Genomic DNA, 20,306 nt, shown 5'->3' with positions numbered 1-20,306 from the left:
ATTAGGGCAGGTGCTGTGTCTGAAGTCTGTACTACTGTGCATCTTCAGTGATTGTGCAGGAACTGGCTCCTGCTTGTTTCCCTTTCCTTCCTTTAACCCAGGCCCTTTCCTTCTTTCACAACATGTTTTCTCCTACTTAACTGCTTTCTCTGGAACTCAGTTTCTTAGATAAATGAGTAAGGTTCAGTTAGGTTCACTCTAGGAGTGAGAGAGAAGTCATGGAGGTGGCAATGAGCAAGGCATGTGTGAAGAGGAAAGTCCACCCAAAAGACTGCCTTTGTTAGGGAGTCTCGAAAATGAGGACAGGTCATAAAAGGCCTTAAGAGTCAGGAGGAAATCATGATGGTCTACTGATACAGAAGGTCTTGAACAAGATAGTAGTTTAATGCAAGCCATTATAAAGAGTCTCAGGGTGATAATCAGACTACCATCTAGAGTGGGAGAGGCCAGCTGAGGGCTCTGGCAGAAATCTGGAGAAAGAGAATGAATGAAAAACAAATAATTGTTTTGAGATTATTTCCTTTTATATCCTATTGGTTATTTCAGTCATTCATGCATTCAGCATTCATGTATTGAGTGGCTACTTTGTCCCAGGCTCTCTGCTAGGCACTGGGTATACATACACCAGTGAACAATACAGATTCAGTCCTGCCATGATAACCCGTTGTTTGTTTCCATGACAGACAGTCCTGGCGGACCACAAGCCAAGAGATCGCGTCTCTTTCCTGCGGTCGCGCTCTTTGCTTGGCACACGGTGGGCGCGCAAATCAGGTAGCCTGAATTGATTCACAGCCTTGCAGCATAATAATTAAATACATACATAGAGACGGGAAGAAAAGGCAGAGTCGCATAGATCTCGACTGTGAGACCATGATCTTGCAATAAGCGTATGTATGCATGTGTGTGCATGGTGGGGGACATATCTTCCCAGAACGCCCGACAGGGTGTCTAGCGGCAGCGCAAACGCTTTCCTTAACCTGCGCACACAAACCCTCCAAGGAGGGGGCAGAGCGCGGAAGCGGCCAGGACAGCCTCGCGCTCTCCCGCAGTCTGGCCCGGCGTGGCTCTTCCTGGCAGCGGGTGGAGCTGCCTTCAGTGCCGCCCCGTGGCCGCGGCTCGGGAAGCCCAAGAGCCGAGGAAGCGGGTGGAGCCCGAGCCGCGCGGCGGCGGCCAATCGCGCCGTACTGGAGGAGGAGCCCAGAAGAGGGAAAAAGAAAGTGCGGTGGAAAGTAAAAGGTTCATGAGGGAGACTCGGCAGATTAGGGGCCCATGGTCTCCGCTTTGGACAGACGCACCGAAAGAAGTAGTGCTGGGCGACTCAGCATCCATCCCCTCTGCTTTCTCTGCGCCCGCTCTGCTCCCAAGAAAGGTGAGTTTCGCGCTGTCTTGGGCTCCGAGGAATCACCCAACCTTAGAACATCAGGGCAGAAGGGTTCTTAAAGATCTTCTCCCTCAACGCTCTTATTTTATAGGAGCGGAAACTGAGGCACAAAGCAAGGCAGCGGCTGGGTTAGATCACACCGCTAGGTAGTGCGAAGGCCAGGATTAGAACCTGGCTGTCCAAAGCCCTATCTACATTTTGTAGGGATTTAAGTAATGCAGTGGTGGTGAGAGCTGCGCGTTGCTTCCCCCTTCTCCTAGCCCTTTTAGGGATCTACCCTGTTCTGCCCAACGCCTTGGTTTCTCCAGAGCACTGTTGTAAGCAAGGGGGATAGAAGACGGCATTGTGTCTCAGCAAGCCCACTCGGTATCACGTCGCTCCCAGCCTGGATCCGTGACAGCCCGGATAAGAGCTGCCTGCAGGCTGGCTCTCTCCTCCCCTAACCTGTTTTCTCGGAAAGATTCCCCTGCCGAGGGTGTCCGCCCTGCGCCCGGCGAAGACCAGGCAGAGGTGAGGGACGCCCGGGCGCTGGTGATCTCGTATTGTTCTCACACTTCTCTTCCCAGTTCTGGCGAAGCTTAGCTGGTGGCTCTGTGGGGGGTAGGATGACCCTCATTTTGGAAGAAGTGACTTCACGAATCCATGGCTCCTTCCTACTTCTGAGTACTGGGAAGGAACAAGAAGCCTGAGTTCAACAACAACAAAAATCACACACATAAAGGCAAACTTTGATGTTCCCTTTAAGAGCCAGTCCTTCCTCTATCCCCTGGTTGTGAAATTGTGAACCCAGGCGCCTGGAGAAGCCTTTTGGTGCCTGTGCACGTCTCTGGATTAGCTGCTGGCGGGGAAAGAGGGCTTAGTTGGTGTTCACTCGGGCTCTTTCAGGTACTAGCTCTGTGAACCTGGGCAAGTTACCCAACGTCTCAGATCCTATTTTTATCCCCCCGGCGGCAAAATGAGAGATTAAAATGGTTATCATGATCCCTTAGAGTAATTGCAAGGATTAAATGGGGTCATTCAAGTAACCTGTTTACCACAGTGTCTGGTCAGCTCAAAACTGATGACAACTATTGTAAATATGGTTGCATAAAAACCTTAGGGGACAGTGGGTTTCTGAAAGGTGGTTTTATATTCTTAGAGCCACGTGGTTTTCTTTCTTTTTTTTAAAAAAAAAAATCCGGAAATGTGTTTTCATCTTTAGAGTTTGAACTTCTCTTTCATAGAAAGTGTTTTCTGAATGCTGTTTACATGTGACTTGGATTTATGGATGCCTGACTGGGAATATAGAAGTGATGCTTCTTAGTATTGCAAATTCCTTGGAAGTTTTTAGGCCAAACCTCAGATCTGTGATCCTCCCTAATTGGAGGGCATCCTTTACTGACAAAGAGGGTCTTGACTTTGATAAGATGTAGGAAGATAAGAGGAGAAGTTGGAAGTTCCATTGTGATACAGACTGTTCTAAGCCTTATGTTCATGGTCTCTCAGGTCAGACGTACAATTTTATATTTTTCAGCTAGTATAGGAGAATACCACCACCAAAATTCTCATGCACTTCTCTTGGATTGTGCAGTAATGCTGCTAAATCCAGTCCCTGCCGGACATAGACTTTTCTTGTTTAAACACACACTCATGCCCACACTAACTTTACTTTATCAGTTGTTCTCTAAAATTAAATAGCTTCCCTTACAACCCCCCATCCTGCTCCTAACAATTGATTTTAATATTTGTCTTCATACAATTATTTACTACTATCTAGAACTGGTGATGCTAGAAGTCCCAGAATGAGTGAGTGTCCAGCATTTATAAGTGACTGCCTTCTTCACAGTTCATGGCGAGTGTGCTGAGAGGGGTTGTGGTGCACCTTGAGGGATGGAAGAGATTGGTAATGCCCAATTTGGTTCTTCCTGCACTGAGCATTTGCTGAGGATGGGATCACTTGCTTCTGTCTGCCTGTTCCGTGTGCTTGCATTGTGATGAGCTGGCCAGGATACATCTGAACGCGTGCCTGAGAGACTAGGGACTCGTAGGGAAAGAAAAATGTTCAAAATAAGGTCAGGACAAAGGGATGGAAGGGAGATAGAAAGGTAATTCCTTTTGATTCTGGCTCTTTGAAAAAGGATACCTCACTTTGTCCTTTCCTCTTATCCAGATTATTTTTTGTTATTCAAACCATACATATATATAGAACATTAAATTTTCCAAAGTTTATTATTCCTCATGTATTATCTCCCTTGCTACTTACAATAGCCCAGGAAGAAGGACACGACAAGCATATTAATAACGGAAGGAGGCTAGGTTTTGTGATCAAACTTACTTGATTCAAAATTCCAGGTGTGATACCTAAATAGCTGGGTGATATGGAGACAATTACTTCACAAGTTAGAGCTTCTCTTTATTACAATTCTAAAATGGGGGGAAAAGGTTTACCCCAAGGATTTGGGTGAGGATCAAATTAAATGGAACAGTGTGATGTACATGTAGTGCGTAGGTACTCATTAGATATCTCTTCTTAGTTGGTCCCAGTTTATATTGAGAAGGAAAACTGATTAGGACTCAGGGAAAGGAAACGGTAGTAAAGTGACATGAGGCTAATAAGTTTTAGCTCTGGGAACACAAATCAAGCCTTTTGACTTCTAGTTCACAGTTTTTCCTTCACACTTTTGATGTCCAATGACATCACCTTGGAGGCCTGTCCAATGAGAGATTTAACAATTTACTTCAGTTGTTACATTTACCTTACTTCAGTTAAGTTTACCTTGTATGTTTAGCTATCTGAGATTGCAGGGGACCTTTTCTGTCCCAAAGAATGTATTTCCTTGCTAATAAAGCAGTCCGTAAACGTGGCTCTGTAGAGTTTGGTGGGGCTTATTCTTAGAAGAGGGAGTTTAAAAGAGATGATATATAAGGCAACCTTCTTACTCTTCTATTTTGAGGTTTGATGTAATGCAGCTTCGTTTCCTAGGAGGAAGGGTACGATGAAGACATAAAGTTCAGAATTATGTCATGTTTTTCTTCTTGTTCTGAAGAAACAGAGCAGATTTCTTCCCTCTGCTGTGCTTGTGCTAGTTCACACAGTGGTAAGAAGATTGGGGAACAGGTGCCACAAGTGACCGTAATATTATGCACTTCTGTGAATTCCATGGGCAGGGGTTGGAAGAGCAGTATGAAAAGGCAGCATTTGCAGAAAAACAACAGCTTTCTGGTGTGCTGATCATTGGTGTGGAATTTTCCTGTGGAAACTGATGGCTGCAGGCTTATGTAGGAAGATGAACAAATCTGTATCTGACCTAGGCATTAGGGCCATTTATCCGTCGAGACTTTTCACGTGCGGTAAGCTTTCTTTGCTTTGTAGCAAGTAGACAGGCTTGCAAACACAGAGGAACATTTTGCTCCTTGCTTTTGGCATTTAGGAGCATATGTTTGCTTTTGCCAAAAGGTAGGCAGTTAGCATCATCCTATGTGGGACAGTTAGGAAAGCAGAATGTGGCTAGAGGAAATCAGCCAGGAAGAGGCAGAAGAAAAAATAAAAAAGGTTATCTCCAGCAAACATGGTTTCATTTGTTATTCCACTTTGTCAGACTTTTGTTGGTGACACAGATGTAGGGTCTGGTGAGTCACTGTCGCCTTGCCTTGCAGTATTAAAGAGAGCCACCTACTGTGCTCTTTGCCCATTTTGGAAAGAAGGAAAGTTACAGAACACTTGGTATCTGATATTTTGGGGGATAAATTCAGGTTAGCTACTCATTTGTTCAGTTTTTTCTTTCTTTTTTTTTCTTTTTTTTTGAGACTGAGAGTGCAGGCTGTGATGGTTACATGGATGCTGATGGGGTTGTCAGGAGACCTCCTTCAAGCCTGGCTTTATTCTGACCAGCTCTGGCAGCCCTGGTGGCATTTTAAAATCCAACAAGAACTTGAGGCAAGTTCTTATCTCAGGGTAAGCCTCAATCTCCTCAGGCAGGAAATGTGACACTGAGGCCCACTTAGAAGTTTATATTCCCATTTCAGCAACTTATTCATAGGGGGCATTTAACAAATGTGACTTTTTTCCTCTGCCTTCTCTTCCTTCAACTTAATAGTCTGTAAAATTATGAAAATCTAATTTAATAGCTACTATTTTCTGAACTCTGTCATGGTTTGTGCTGAGTGCTTTACATATATCACCAGATTCAATCTTTGCAATAATCCGTGGTTTTTTTTTTTTTTTTTTTTGAGGAAACCAAGACCCAGAGAGGTTAAATAGCATCACTGGCATCATGAAGCAAGAGCTTATTGTGAGACTCATATGTGCATTTCATTTTAGAGCTAGGAAGACCCTTAAATCATCCAGCCTTTCTGGACTAGAACTGAGGACCTAGTCTAGGATTGGTGACTCACCCCTTCCCAACCCTGCCATTCTGATTCAAGTATTAACTTGCGTGTGACTGAGAAGTCTCTTTTACCACTGGGCCTAAAACATGGGAGAGCTGGGCTAGATGATCTCTACTCTTCTTTGGCTCTAATACATTGAGTATTTTTCTTTAAGATTCCTTTTAACTCTGAAATTCTATGATCCTGTCTCTTTTTGAAAGTCAAGGCTAAAGGGGGAAGAAAGGGATTAAAGTGAAAATACCCTTGTTTTATGTCCAGGAGATGTATTTTCCAGTTTAACAGGGGAGGGCAAGGGAAATCAGCATTCACTGGTGCACTCGTGTCTTCTGTCATTTCACTTAAGCATAAAAATAACTCTCATGTATGATTGTCTACCTTTTACAGATGAGAGAACTGAGGTTCAGAGAGATTTACAGATTTGCCCAAGTTTATCCAATTAGTAAGGATTAGAACCCATGTGTGCCTAAGAGCAAAGCCTTTTGGTCCACCGTTCCTCATTTACTAGACACCATGCTATATAATTTGAAGACTCACATGACTAGATTTGGAAATGTCCCCTCATACCCCCAGCCCTGCAGCTGCTATCTCCTTTCCTCTTTTTTCCTCCCAAGCATGCTGCTCAAATCATTCTTAATTCTTCCCAGTCCATCATGGAACCTCATTGATTTTTTTTTTTTTTTTTTTTTTTTTAACTGCTGGCCAATAATTTGTGCTTGTTTGCTCTTGCCCAAGTCCCTGGTTTAGCACCTAAGTAGCTGAATGTAGGGTTAATCCCACACCATGCTAGCAAGTGCCTTGTACATAAAAGGTGCAGAGTTGAATGGATGATGGATTCATACTGTCAGGTAAGCCCAGAACCAGCTTCCTGGTTTGCTCATACTTCAGCATGTCATTAATTTTCTCAGAGATTGCCTCTACAGACTAACAAGGTAATTTTAATTTCCTTTAATTTTGTGGTCACAAAATTAGAGAAATGATAAGTAGTCACAGGCTCTAGGAGGGTTGGACATCACTAGCTCAAGGATGACAGAAAAACACCTTTCTCCACTAATAATAATGGGCATTTTGCAGTAAACACTGAAGGATGACACTGAAGTGCATGCTTGTGTCTATTGACAGCAAGGCCAGTAAAGTGTCATAAATAAATTACTTGAAAGAAAGTAGAAAGTTTCCAGGGGAAGCTGCAATAAGCTTCGATCTCAAGATTTCTAAAAGCAGTGAAGAATTCACATCAGTCCTGCTGTTATTTGATATAATTGGCATCAGTTGGGTATAAGGACAGGTGACCTTTTGTATCCAGTTTGTATCCAGGAAAAGCCAGCAGTTTCTGCCTGTCTGGCACATAAGTCCTTATGATTACACTGGCTCCTTCCTCTTCCAATCAATGCTAAAGGCAAAAGAAAGGAGAATCAGTCATTTTATAAACTCTGGTATCTGAAAATGTCTTTTCATAGATAACCCAGTTCCATAAGCCAGTTATGATTAGATGCTATGGTGACCTAAAATTGTGGCTGAGTAACATAGTAGACAGACTACGGGCTGAGGCATCAGACCGACAGCCCTGGGTTTGACTTTGGACAATTTATTTGGTCTATCTCTGCCTTATTTTCATCATCTACAGAACAAGCATACCAAAAATCATTGTATCAGGTTGTTGGGTATTGCCAGTCATGCATATAATGTTTGTTAAGTGCCTGGAACACAGGGGGTTTAACCTTTATTATGAGTAGTAGCAACAATGATGATGATTCCATTGTGTACTCAATGGATATTGTATTAGAAGATATAAGACATAGGTTCAAATAATAAGTTTTTATTTATACAGAACTTTAAGCCTTCACAATGCCTGTGCTGTTAGGTACACACACGCATACATGTAAAAAATTATTTATTTTTACAGTAACTCTAAAATAGTCAGATCAGGTATTGCCAGTACCATTTTACATCCTGAGTGTGAGAGAGGCTAAATAATTGTTAAGGCTATACAGCTGGTAAATCGTGGAGGTGGGACTTGGACCCTGACTTTCTAATTCTAAGATCATGCATTTTCCTCTCAGCTCTTCAGTCCACCAGCACTGCTACTGGTTAGTTGCATTTTCCTCTCTAGGCCACCTTTTTCTTATCTGTAAAGCAAGGAATTTGGACAAGATGCTCCCAAAGGTACAATGTTCTCTGAATCTGTGATTGCAGAGTAGTGACATAGGCGAAACCGCGAAAGGCTAAGAGCAGCATCTCACTCTTCTTTCCACAGAGGAATCCACCATTGTGTTAAGTGGAGTATCTTAAGTCTCAAACACTCTGTGGTCTCCTTGACTTCCATGATCATCACAACTGAGCACTGCACCAGAAGGAGTAAGCCACAAAGAAACTTCTTATGTTCTTAATGATGTGGTTCTGCCACATTTCCATGACCTGCAGACAGGTCCCCCTCCTTCCATGCTCCCCTCAAGATGCAGTTTGGGGGTGGGAAGAGAAGATACACAGCTGTGTTAGGCACCCTGACATTTATTGTTTGGGAAATGAAAGTAGAGCCTTTTTTTTATAAAGTAGGCTCTCCATCACCATTAATCATCATAATTTTCTTCAAGGAAGCAAAGGGACAAAATATTTGGCTTCCTTTTGGATTTTAGCATTATTAGTGCATGTTTTCAGCTTTTCTCTTTTGATTCAATTTAGTGCCCTTGGAAGAAGGTTGACTCTCTATAAAATATAGTTCTTTCAACCTATTGAAATGATAGAGACTTGAGAATAGTAATATACACTTTTCTGGAAGATTAGACTTTACTTTTCCAATTACAGGGTGAGACAATGAAAGGGGCAAGGAATTGAATGGATAAAGTGGGTAGTGAAAAGTTGGCTGACTTTGGAGTCAGGACTGAGTTTGAACCATAGCTCTATTGCTTGCTTAGGCTGTCCAGACATAGTTTCCTTACCTGTAAATGGTAATATCCCATAGAGAGATAGATCTCTAACTCTATCATCTTTATCTATCTACCTATCTATCTATCTATCTATCTATCTATCTATCATCTTTCTATCTTAGTGAAGTTAAAATAAGATAAAATATATTAAGCACTCAGCACTTAAACACCTGGCACCTGGAAGGCACTCAGTAAATATTAATTCTTCCCTCTTTTTTAGCATTGTTATTTACCCTGAATTCTCACCCATTTGATGAAACTCAGATGGAAAGGGGAAGTATATCAAGTATATGTCTTATCTGGTCTTGGGGAATGTGTCCCAGTTTGGCAAACATTGGACATGTGTTAGGTATCAGATGCTATATATTTGTTTTAAAATTCATTTTATTGAGGTATATTCACATACCATGCATTCATGCAAAACAAAGTGCACATTCAATTGTTCACAGTACCATTATGTAGTTGTGCATTCATCACCAAAATCAATCCCTGACACCTTCATTACCATACACACAAAAATAACAAGAATAAAAATTAAAGTGAAAAAGAGCAGTTAAAGTAAAAAAGAACACTGGGTGCCTTTGTTTGTTTGTTTGTTTTCCTTCCCCCATTTTTCTACTCATCCATCCATAGACTAGACAAAGGGGAGTGTGATCCATATGGCTTTCCCAATCACGTCATCACCCCTAATAAGCTACATTTTCATACAGTCGTCTTCAAGATTCATGGGTTCTGGGTTGTAGTTTGATGGTTTCAGGTATTTACTGCTAGCTATTCCAATTCACTAGAACCTAAAAACGGTTGTCTATATTGTGGGTAAGAGTGCCCACCAGAGTGACCTCTCAGCTCCTTTTGGAATCTTTCTGCCACTGTAGCTTATTTCATTTCCTTTCACATCCCCCTTTTGGTCAAGAAGATGTTCTCTATCCCACGATGCTGAGTCTATATTCCTCCCTGGGAGTCATATTCCACATTGCCAGGGAGATTCACTCCCCTGGGTGTCTGATCGCACGTAGTGGGGAGGGCAGTGATTTCACCTGCCAAGTTGGCTTAGCTAAAGAGAGAGGGCCACATCTGAGCAACAAAGAGGCATTCTTGACGAGGCTCTCAGGCACAGTTATAGGGAGGCCTAGCTTCTCCTTTGCAGCAACAGCCTTCCCAAGAGCAAGTCCTGTGGTAGAGGGCTCAGCCCATCAAACCACCAGTCCCCTATGTCTGTGAGCACATCAGCAACCATCGAGGTGGGGAAGCCCAATACCCCTGTAGATGCTGTATTAAAGTCAGAGTTTCTGTCTCCTTATCCGGTGGGGAGAAATGAGGCATACTGACAGGGAATTGTCTGAAGCCCCCATTAGGAAAGTAGGTTTATCTCCCCTGCCAATCAGTAGGCCAATTAAACCTTCTAGTGTCATATTCTGCAAGGACAGGTTTTCTATATGTACAGTGTGGGGCCCAAAGAACTAGATTTACAAGCCTGAGGGCCAGAGCAAAACTGATACTAGGGTCTCAACCAAGCATTCAAAATTAGGCAAAGGTTATCAAGTTGTAATTTGGGCACATAAGGAATTGGGATTCGGAAGGGACTAGAAGTTAGACACTAGAAGTTAGACACTGGTGGGTGTCTGCTGTTGCATGTATGCTGTGTTGTTGGGTTGGGTTAGTTAGACGTGTCCAAGGCAGGGTAATTGATTGGGCAGGCAGTCTTAAATGCTATATAATAACTGTGAACTGAGATGTGTGGGAGAAGGAATGGGGGGAGGTAAGAATATTTCTGACTGGGCTTATCTGGCAAGGCCTGATTTCTGAGGTTATTTAGCTTAGGGTCTTTGCCATTGGTGAGCACTTGATTCAGTAGAGATATGAAGCTGAGTATTCAAAACAAAGGGGTCAACATGAGTAAGAAAAGGAGATGATTCAAAATAGAGCACGTTAAGGACGTTGAGGATATCCATCACACATGTAAGGTAGAAGTGGGGAGATGTGTTACAAAATATTTGAAGGGTAAAATGAGGCAAGTTTATGGAAGATTTTAAATGACATTATGAGAAGTTTGAAATTTTTGTGTAGGCAGTGGGGAGCCACTGAAAATATTTAAGAAGGGGTGACTGCTTGTTGTGTTTGACTGCTTATTGAGTTATGTTTGGAGTAGATGCCTGGGGTCAGAGTTGGGTCTTTAAAGGAGTAGTCATGGGGTTAGATGAAAATGGAAACAGAAAGACCAGTCAACAGGCTGTTGTGTTAGATTGTGTGATGGTTTGAAGCTGTATGTACCCCAGAAAAGATCATGTTCTTAAAGCTAATCCATTCCCATGAGTGTGGAACCATTGTGAGTAGGATCTTAAGTTGAGGTGTGACTCATCTCATTTAGGGTGGGTCTTCATCCCCTTACTGGAGTCCTTTATAAGAAGATACAAGACAGAAAGAAGACATAGAAAAAAGCCAGAGAAGCTCAGAGAGGACACACAGATGACAGAGAGATATACATAAACAGAGAGGAAGCCACTGAAGCCAGAACCCAGGAGAGAAGGGAGAGACCAGCAGACGTTGCCATTTGCATATCGGTAGCTGGTCTTTGGGGAAAAAACATCACCTGTTCATATGCCTTGATTTGGACATCTTCATGGCCTTAGAACTGTGTACTTGTAAGTTAATAATTCCCCATTGTAAAATCTAACCCATTTCTGGTATACTCCCTTTCTTCAGCTTTAGCAAACTAAGACAGTTTTTAAAAGGAGGGGTTCTAGAAAATATAAAAGAGTAAAATGGCTAAGAATTGTTGATGGATTACAAGTGGTGGTAAAGTAGGGAGTCCAAAAATGGGATCAGATTTTGACTTGATGGATTATGTGCCGTTTGTTGAAACAGGGAGCACAGAACCAAGAACAATTCTAAGGGAGAATATAATAAGGACAATTTGGACATGTTGAATTCAAGAAATAGACCCTTCCATAGAGACCAGAAGTGCCACCTGGAAAAAGAAAAATTGAGAGAGATTTCACAGAGTGAAATGAGCAATCAAATCAAGTCCCTTATGGCAGTAGAACTCAGAGCTTGCACTATGTTGTCATCTGAACATCCTCCCTTCCTTCAAACTAGGAATTCATCCTTGCATCTGTCCTTTTATCCACTCTTTCAATTATTTATTCATCATCTGTTTATTAAGAGTGTCCCATATGCCAGGCCAGTTCTTAGAGATGAAATGGGCCACAGTATGGATGTGGTTTCTACTCAAATGGAGCCTATGGCCATTCATCATCTATTTGTTGCCCATCTGCCATGTTCAACTTCTAGATACTAGGATACAGCAATGAAAAGAACAGACTAAATCTCTGACATATGATGGAGATTGGAATTTATGATGGGAACATTTCAAAAAATAAAATATTAGGAATGCGGTGTAAGGTGAGGTAAGGGCAGAAGGTGACTTCTGGTGCTCTTTTGCATACTGCAGTCTGGGAAGTTCTCTGTAATTTAGAAACATTCAGACAGACACCTGAATAAAGTGAGGACATATGTATCCTTTTCTCTTTCATGCCCCCATTGACTGGCAAGTTTGGAAGTCAACTTTTCTTTATTTGAACTCTGAGTTCTAATTTTCCCCAAACTCTACCTGAAATACTGTGTATGCTATCAGATGCATGACTTGAAGTAGCAAAGACATTAAAAAGAAAAATGGAGATGGCAAGGGGTAGGAAGTGAATGTGGTATTTACTTTAAAATATCTGGAAAGTTTTCTTGTGGAGGAGAATTTAGACAAGTGATGATGAAATTGTGATACATGGAACATCTACATCAGAATCTTCTGCATAGCTCATTTAAAGCCTCTTCACTGAAATCTGACAACCACTGGATTAGAATTTTCTGTACTGAAAGGCAGCTTATTGTAGGGGTTTGGAGTCTTGTAAATTGGGTTCAAACTCTGGCTCCATCTGTGTAAACCTGGGCTAGATTATTTAACTACTATGGGTAAAATGAGGACGAAAATGAAACAAAACTCACTGGGCTGTTGTGAGAACTAAATGACTTAATAGTGAAGTGCCCAGACCAGTGACTGGCAAAAGTAACCACACAGTATGTCACTCAGTGTAGAAGCTAGTCCTTAAAATACCTTGCAAGACCTCACATGATTTGTGTTCTCTTTCCTCGCTAATGTAAACTCATAGATAAATACATAGCTAAGTCCTTCAGCTCCTTGAAGTCTTTATTCAATTTCTTGTCAATGAAGCCTATTTTGATTGCTTTATATATAATTGCCCCTCACCTCTGCTATTCCTGCTCTCCTTTACCCTGCTCTACTTTTTCTTTTTCCATAGCAATTATCACTTTATCAGCTTCTAACATACTGTTTAATTAATGCATTTATTATATTCATTGTTCACTGCTTATTTCACTCCTGACAAATGTAAAATCCACAAAACAAGGAACTTGGTTTTGTTTACTGCCCAGTGAACTTGGTTTTGTTCAGGTGTCCAGAATATTGCCAAGCAAAGAGTAGATGCACAATAATGAATAAATGATGAGTAAATAAGTGTATGGATAGATGTCAGGATGATTATTTGTCCCCAAGGAATAGAACTCAGAAATAGTTTGAACTGGACAGGAAAAGAAATTTTATCTGAATATGATAAATACATACACATATATGTATACATATGTGCTGGTTTGGGTGTATTATGTCCATCAAAACACCATGTTCTTCAATGCAATCTTATGCGGGCAGACATATTAGTGTTGATTAGGTTGGAATCTTCAGATTAGGTTGTTTACATAGAGATGTGACCCACAAAATTGTGGGTAATACCTTTGATTAGATTATTTCCATGGAGGTGTGGCCCTGCCCATTCAGCATGGGTCTTGATTTAATCATTGGAGTCCTATATAAGAGCTCAGATAGAAGGACCTCACTGCTGCAGCTAAGAGAGACATTTTGGAGATGGCTGTTGAAAGAAGACTTTTGCTAGCCCAGAGTATGCTTCAGAGAAGCTAAGAGAGGACAAAACACCCCAAAAGCAACATTTTGAAGAACACACAGGAGCTGAGAGAGCTGCTGGAACACAACCCAGGATCAGCAGACACCAGCCACGTGCCTTCCCAGCTAACAGATTTTCTGGATGCCAGTGGCCTTCCTTTGTTGAAGGTATACTCATGTTGATACGTTAATTTGGACATTTTTGTGGCCTTCAGACTGCAAATTTGTAACCAAATAAATCCTCTTTGTAAAAGCCAATCCATTTTTGGTATTTCCAGTATTATTAGCAAACTGGGACAACATATAAATGCATATGTATATATTTGTGATATGTGTATGTATATATTTAGAATATATATATTAAGAATATTGAATATTTATGTTTTTAGAATATTGAAATAAAGTCTGTGGTAGGCAGGGTCTAGATTACACTGAACCTTTCAGGCCATGGTAAGGAGTTTAGATTTTCTGCAAAGTGCAGCAGAAGTCACTGAAAGGTTTAAAGCAGAATGCTGACCATGTTTGACACATTTGGAGCCTTGAACAAAGAGTGAAGGAAGATGGAGAAATTTATTTATAAGATGAGGAGATAAACTGCTCTGATCTCATGTAGACTCGTAGACAAAGACAGTTCAGTTTCCTTGATGTGTTATTTATGGACTCTCTCCTGTTAGAACTTAAAAAAAAAAAAAAATCCCCAAACAGGTAAAATAGGTAAAACTAGATTCCTTTGCTTTTCATAAAATGATGTCATTCTTACTTCCAAATACATTAAGTAATGGATGGAAATGTATGCGCTGTTGTTGAATACAATCCAGCTGGAAATTCTACAGTTCTTTTGTAGGTCCCCAAAACATTAGACCTAGAGCTATTTCTTTATAAGACTTACTGAAGAGTGAGCACCTGAAAGACAAATAACATTCCACATAAGATCCATTCCTCCTTTCTGATGCTATAAATCTTCCAGAAGTAACGTAAAAGCCATCTTTTCCATAATGTCTTTACTGACACATACATACATAATGTGCTGGTTTGGATGTATTGTGGCCCCCCAAATGCCATTATCTTTGATTCAATCTTATGCGTCAGATTGATTAATCTTTTTGATTAGGGTGTGGCCTTTTGATTGGATGTTTCCATGGAGATATGACCCACCCAACTGTGGGTGATCACTTTGATTGAATAATTTTCATGGAGGTGTTACCCCACCCATTCATGGTGGGTCTAAATTAAATCACTGGAGCCATGTAAATGAGCTACCAAATAGAAGGAACTCCGTGCAGCTGTGAGTGACATTTTGAAGAGCAACTGAGAGTGACATTTTGAAGAGGAGCTACAGCCAAGAGGTGCACTTTGAAGAATGCACAGGAACTGAGAGAGAGGAGCTGCAACTTAGAGAGACATTTTGAAAATGGCCATTGAAAGCAGACACCAGCCATGTGCCTTCCCAGCTAACAGAGGTTTTCTGGATGCCATTGGTCATCCTCCAGTGAAGGTACCCTATTATTGATGACTTATCTTGGATATTTTATGGCCTTAAGACTGTAACTTTGTAACCAAATAAACCCTCTTTATAAAAGCCAATCCGTTTCTGGTATTTTGCATAAGGCAGCATCAGCACACCGGAACACATAGCCTCGCATTTATCACTTAATAATATGAACTAATGAGAGCTTGATAATATGTGCCAGGCATTGTTTCAGGTGCTTTATAAATATTAGCTCATCGAAACCTCAGAATAACCCTCTGAGGCAGGTACTGTTATAAGTACCATTTTACTGAAAAGGAAACTGAGGCCCAAGGTCACACTTAGTGATAGATCCAGTATTTGGATTTGAGCAATCTTAACTACTATACTGTTTTACCCTTTGACTGTAAGAAGTGACACTTCATGATTTATTCATCTCTAGTTTCCCTGCATCAAGGTTCCTCATATGAAGATAGAATTCCATAAACATATTGATCAGTGAATGAATAAATGGCATATTCTTTCTGGTTTTATCATTTTATTAACATATAGTGGTTAAGAACATAGGTTTTTGACTGAGACAACCCGGGCAGGGTAATGCTACTTACTACTCTGGGAACTGGCAAAATTATTTAACATCTAGGCTGTTTATTCATCTGTGTTGTTGGCAGATACAGGGTTGTGAGGATTGAATAAAGTAATGCATGTAAAGTGCTTAGTGCAGGGCCTGGAACATAATTAGTGCTCAGTCCATTTCAGCTGTTTTTATTGTTTTTTGAACTAAAATAACCTCTCCAAACATGCTTATGCTTATACACATGGGCAGTTTCAGTGGTGTTTGTTTTATCAACTTCCCTTTAAAAATGAACGCCAAAGATCCAATCATATAATCAAGGCTGTTGGTTTTGTTCCAGGGCCCACTTTGGCACCCTGCCCTCAGGGTAACACTGTGGATTCTGAAAGGCTGGGGGAATGACCTGGGAGCAAACATCTGAAGTACCTGTAGGCAGCCCTTTTAACTCTGCATTCTTTTTCCCAAGGTATGCCTGGCTGGCAGAAAGTTGCTTTGTATTCCAGTGATGGCCCCAGAGCATTCCGGGTAACAAGAGAAATGCAGCAGAAAAATCAAATTTTGTACCAGATAGCTCTTAATGAGGCTAATTTACAGATCTTGCTGGAAGTTTAGGACCTCTTGGTAATCATAATCACTAATATTGATCCTGTGCTCCTTGTGTGCCAGGAGCTGTGCTCAATGCTCTATTTTCACTATCTCATTCAATCCTTACTGCAACTCTATGAGAATTTTAAATTTTAGTTAGAAGCCAGGAAAAAAACATAAAAGTACCACAGTTGTCTCCATATGAGTATTGGGTGAATGTGATGATAAAATCAATTTTTCTTACCTCGGTTTTGCCACATTTTTCTTCAAAAGCAAATTGTGTGGGGTTGCAACACCTTCTCTACAGTGAAGAGTTGTTTTTCAGAGAAATGAAGCAAAGGTTGTATGATGAAAGCAAGAAGCTTCATTTCAACGGACAGTTTATTTTGCCCTAGAAGAAGCTAGTAACGATGAACTGAGTCCTATTTTGTTGGTTGTGTCTGTTTACTTCTTCCTAAGAAACCAATATGGTGTGATTTACAGTGACCTTTTTTTTTTTCTTTATGGGATATTTGAAAGATAGCACTTTTATCCTCCCATATTTACCAAGAAAAGTTCAGGTGTTTCAATGAATCTGCCCAAGTTTGATGAATTCTTCTGAGGAAGTACCTGACTCACAGTTGGCTCTCACTACATATTTATTGAATGAATGCATGAGATAATGAATACCTCTCATTTTTTTCTGATAATGAGGGCTTCCATAGGATTTTAAAAAAAGTTAAAATTTCAATATACACCTTTCCTTTTTTTAAATTTTTGTTTTATAAAGAATTTCAGAAGGAGATTATTCTAAAGGATGTAGCATTACTTGATCTTGGCAGTACAGGACAGTTTATTGGAGTGGATTGTAATTCTTTGAGAATTTATTGAGATAAGATCACTTACCCATATACCTAATAGTACCTGACTGGTATACTTTTAAACTTGTGTAATCTGATTTTCATAAATTTTCTGTATTTTCTCTTTCTCATTGTCTGCTATTTCTTGATGCTTTCAGCATGTTTTCCCTTAGCAGTTTTCCCTCCATTCCCCATACAGTCATCTCTTTCTACCTTATTGTAGAGTAGTGAGTCAGGTAACAAATTTTGTTAGAACTATGCATATAATAAAAATAAACAGCTCTTCTCTGGGGGAAGGGAATGAAACAGCTCTTCTCTAGGGGAAGGGAATGAAAAGGTAAGGTAGAAAAGGTAATGCAACTTTTTAAAGATAGATACAATAAGAAATTTTGGTGTTTCAGAGGAAGAGGCAATTGTGTAGCTCAGCCAAATGTTGAAGGAGGCAGTGTTGGTTGAAGTGAGCCTTGAGTGATAGACAGGTTTTGGACATGGAGAGATTGGTGGGGAGGAGCAGCATATGAGTTAGGGCAACCGGAGAAGCAGGGCACTGAGAATGATTTGGATTATTGGATTTATCATAACCATTAGGCCTATGATTGTGAGAGAAATTGGATTATAAAGGCCCAAAAGAGGACAGTTGGGAGATCAAAGAAAGGCCACCAGCCAAGGACCCTGAAAGGGAGTTGGTACAGATGTCTGTGGAAGGTCATTGCCTCTGCCTGGGGTTGGCAGAGAGGCAGGAAGAAAAGCTGGGCATGAAGTGACAGAGAGCAGCCTGAACTCCATGAGGACACACTGCAATCCTTAACTCTCTCTTTCTGTATCTAACCCTGATGATGTGGTAACCTGCTGAGCTGAAGGAGCTGGTGTACTTAGCCATGGAGCTATATACTCATTGAACTTGGGCCTGGAGAGGTTGAAGAGGAGATCTGACACAAGCTTAAGGAGCAGTGGGCTTGGCTGACCCTACTTCCATGGTTGATCCAGCAGATCAGCAAAAATGTACACGACCTGCAGTGATACCACCCTTTGAACATTGTCTTAGTTTGCCAGGGCAGCTGTGACAAATACACACAGTGGGTTGGCTTAAGTAACAGATATTTATGTTCTCATGGTTTTGGAGGCTAGAAGTCCAACATCAAGGTATTAGCAGAACTTGCTTTCTCCCAGAGTCTGCAGTGCTCCTGAAATCCTCTCTCATATGGCTGTCTCTCTCTCCTTGTGTCTGTTCTTCTGGTTTCTGCTAACTCCTGGTATCTTCTTCTGTGTCCAGTTTCTTTTGCTTATAAGAACTAATCCATATGAGATCAAGGCCCACCCTTGTTCAGTTTTGGTATACCTTGACTAATACCATCTTCAAAGATCCTATTTACAAATGGGTTCACACCCAGAGGACATGGGGTTAGGACTTGAAAATGATTTTGTGGGGCACATGATTCAATCCCCAACAAACATAATGGCCACTGCTTCACTTGTCTCATCCAAGTCTCATGAAAATTTCCCTTTTGGCCAGTTCTAAGTCTGAACCATCCAGGGACAAGAATGTGGGAAACATAATTCCAGTTTGGCTAAGTTGACACACTTCAGAATGACAAGTGATACTACAGGCAGAGGAAACAGGATGAAAACATAAAGTGAGGAAGAGAAGCAGGAGTCTAGTTTTGGGACAGCCCACTCTGCCTGGGAGATGGAATATGAGCACAGGGGTCATTGAAGATCAAACTGAAAAAGATGAACAGGGCATGGATTATCAAGGCCTTAAATACACTGATGAGCAATTTGCATGTAATCCTGTAAGCCAAGGCAGAGTACTAAATATTCCTGAGCAAGGGAGGGGCATATTCAGATTGTATTTTAGACAGATTGGGCAGCATAGGGTATCAGAAGTTTTGGAGCTGAGAAAGGGACTGGGTGGGGCAATTAATGAGGATTCTATTATAGTAATCCAGGCAAGAAAATTTGCTTTTGCAGAGCTCTTTCTGTTCTCACTGAGACAGGTGACTCAGACTCAATGTAAGAGATTATTCTAAGGGACTGTTTGAGACCAGCCTGGGAATTAAAAATGTTAGTGCAGATTGCAAGCCAAGGTGATTTTACCTATGGCTAATATTGTCAATGAAAATGTCCTCATGGCATGCCTAGATAACTGTTCTTTAAAATTCCCTGATAGTTTCTGCTTCCTGTATGTGTAAAGCAAGGAAAGGTATATATGCAACTGGAACATCGACTTAAATGAAGTTGACTTATGCAACCACCCCGATATCATTTTGAGAGAAGGAAAGATCCTATAAAAACAGTTACTTATTGCATTTACTTAACTAATGCTTTTTAGCCTTGCTGGGTGATAATAAGAATAATCCTTATGTTTGTCCAAGTGCCTAATAATTTACAAACTACGTTATCTCATTTGCTTCACAACAGTTCTGTGAGGTCAGTTTGGTCTGAATTATTTTAAGTGAGAAAACTGATGCTCACAGGCTGTGATGACCATCAAGTGGCTCTTAGCCCTCGCTCATTCAAGAGAGCTTACCTTTCTATCTCTTGCCCCTCCATTTCATTCTGTGTACCACTGCATGATTATCCTTTTGGGACACAGCTCTGATCATCGTTGTCTCTGTTCTAATTCTGTCCATAGATTTTGGACTTCATTACCTTTCAGGCCTCTTTCCACCCAGAAAGCAAGCTATAAATCACTCCGGTGTTATGATTTAAGATATTCTGACTCTTCACCTTACTGCAGCATTTTTACTGCCTCCCCTGAAAGCGCGGAGCACCAAACAGGGTAAAAAGAAAAGCATTCTTTAAAAAAGCATCTCTAAGCCGGTGTCTTAACATCCCCAGGAGAGCCACACACCTTTGAATTAGGTCATTCCATACGTCTTCCCTGTCAGCGTTTCCAAGCACACATTCCTGAATGTTTAAAAACCATATTTCCTGGCTTCCTACTTGTCAGGACACAACAAAACTCATTCAATTGTCTTGACTCATTTAAAAACACACTTACACACAGTACTGAATCACCTGAGATTTCAACAGCCAACGGAAACCTTTATATATTCCATTCAACCCACCTCTGCGGTGTGTGGTAGAACTAGAGGGATCCCCAGGGCATGCCTAATTGAGGTGACTACCTGAGAGTCTTGCTCTGCAGGGTCACTGCAGTTATTGATGTAAAGACATGGATCAGGAAGATAGGAGGAG

The 20,306-nt window shown here is 41.1% G+C and overlaps 1 protein-coding gene across 3 annotated transcripts in view; it reads left to right on the top strand.

Annotated features, from left to right (window-relative positions):
* Window positions 1-1,216: 1,216 nt before the first annotated feature.
* LOC119535870 (interleukin 1 receptor accessory protein) overlaps window positions 1,217-20,306 on the top strand; it is a 168,396-nt gene continuing 149,306 nt past the window's right edge. For all 3 annotated transcript variants that reach the window (XR_005217310.1, XM_037838271.1, XM_037838275.1), the window contains exon 1: window positions 1,217-1,369. The gene's annotated coding sequence lies outside the window, so the exon portion shown is untranslated. The remainder of the gene's footprint in view (window positions 1,370-20,306) is intronic.

The sequence above is a fragment of the Choloepus didactylus genome, chromosome 1 (genome assembly GCF_015220235.1).
Source record: "Choloepus didactylus isolate mChoDid1 chromosome 1, mChoDid1.pri, whole genome shotgun sequence".
NCBI classification, from domain to species: domain Eukaryota; kingdom Metazoa; phylum Chordata; class Mammalia; order Pilosa; family Megalonychidae; genus Choloepus; species Choloepus didactylus.
Note: the sequence above shows the minus strand (reverse complement) of the source record. Positions and strands in the feature narration are given on the sequence as shown.